This window comes from Crocuta crocuta, unplaced genomic scaffold (assembly GCF_008692635.1).
Source record: "Crocuta crocuta isolate KB4526 unplaced genomic scaffold, BGI_CrCroc_1.0 scaffold2173, whole genome shotgun sequence".
In the NCBI taxonomy this organism is placed as follows: domain Eukaryota; kingdom Metazoa; phylum Chordata; class Mammalia; order Carnivora; family Hyaenidae; genus Crocuta; species Crocuta crocuta.
The window spans coordinates 71,088-72,791 of record NW_027531974.1 but is presented as its reverse complement, the minus strand read 5'-3'; the positions used below and the strand labels follow the sequence as shown (position 1 = coordinate 72,791).

Here is a 1,704-nt window from a genome sequence, read left to right as displayed (position 1 = left end):
GCTTTTCGAACCAGCTTTGTATCCTGCTGACTTCCTCATTAACAACACTTGCTCACTATATATTTGTGCAAGTCTCATTTCTAACTTTTTAAAAAAATATGCTTTAGCAGAGCCTGTCAATCTCCCTGCATTGTAGCCCCTCTGGGAATGTGAGGAAATAAAACCAGCTGGTCTGCCACATGAGCAAATGCTCAACATCACTCATCATCAGGGAAATACAAGTCAAAACCACAATAAGATATTGCGTCACACCTGTCAGAATCTCTAAAATTAACAACTCAGGAGACAACAGATGTTGACAAGGATGCAGAGAAAGGGGAACCATTTATTTTATTTTATCTTTTTTAATTTTTAATAGTTTATTGTCAAGTTGGTTTTCATATAACACCCAGTGCTCATGTCCACAAGTGCCCTCCTCCATGCCCATGCCCTTCCCCTCTTCCCCACCCCAATCAGCCCTCAGTTTGTTCTCAGCATTCAAGAATCTCTCACGGTTTGCCTCCCTCCCTCTCCACAACTATTTTTCCCCTTCTTCTCACCACGGTCCTCCGTTAAGTTCCTCCTAATCCTCCTATATGTGCAAACATATGGTAGCTGTCCTTGTCTGCCTGACTTATTTCACTCAGCATAACACCCTCTAGTTCCATCCCTGTTGCTACACATGGCCAGATTTAATTCTTTCTCATTGCAATGTAGTATTCCATTGTATAGATAAACCACAGCTTCTTGATCCATTCGTCAGTTGATGGACACTTAGGCTCTTTACAGACACATAAAACGATGCTCAGGGGAACCATTTTTGCACTGTTTGTGTGAATGGAAAATGGTGCATCCACTCTGGAAAACAGTATGGATCTTCCTCAAAAAAAAAAAAAAAGAAAAAAGAAAAATAGAACTACCCTACTACCCAGCAATTGCACTACTAGGAATTTATCCAAAGGATACAAAAATGTAGATTCAAAGGAGCACATGCACCCCAATGTTTATAGCAGTACTATCAACAATAGCCACATTATGGAAAGAGCCCAAATGTCCATCGACTGACGAATGGATAAAGATGTGGTGTGTATATATATGATGGAATACTCCTTGGCAATGACAAAGAATGAAATCTTGTCATTTGGAGTAATGTGGATGGAAGGGTAGTATGCTAAGTGAAATAAGTCAGAAAAAGACAAATATCATATGATTGAACTCATAGGTGGTATTTGAGAAACTCAACAGAGATGAACGTAGGGGAAAGGAAGGAAAAATAAGATAAAAACAGAGGGAGGCAAACAATAAGATTTTCTTAAATACAGAGAACAAACTGAGGGTTGCTGGAGGGGAGAGGAGTGGTGGGATGGGTTAAATGGGTGATGGGAATTAAGGAGGTCACTTTTTGTCATGAGCACTGGTAAGAGATTAATCACTGGGTTCTACTCCTGAAGCCAAGACTACACTGTAAGTTAACTAACTTGAATAAGACAAAAAAGTTAAAAATAGAACTACCTTATGATCTAGCAACTGGACTACCAGGTATTTACCCCAAGGATACAAAAATACTTATTGGAAGGATAACATGCACCCCAATGTTTATAGCAGCACCATCAACAATAGGCAAATTATGGAAAGAGCCCAAATGTCCATTGACTGATGAATGGATAAAGAAGATATGGTGTGTGTGTGTGTGTGTGTGTGTGTGTGTGTATGAATATTATTCAG

The 1,704-nt window shown here is 39.4% G+C and overlaps 1 protein-coding gene across 1 annotated transcript in view; it reads right to left on the bottom strand.

Moving 5' to 3' along the window:
* ZC4H2 (zinc finger C4H2-type containing) overlaps window positions 1–1,704 on the bottom strand; it is a 40,531-nt gene that overhangs the window by 2,003 nt on the left and 36,824 nt on the right. The window lies entirely within an intron of this gene.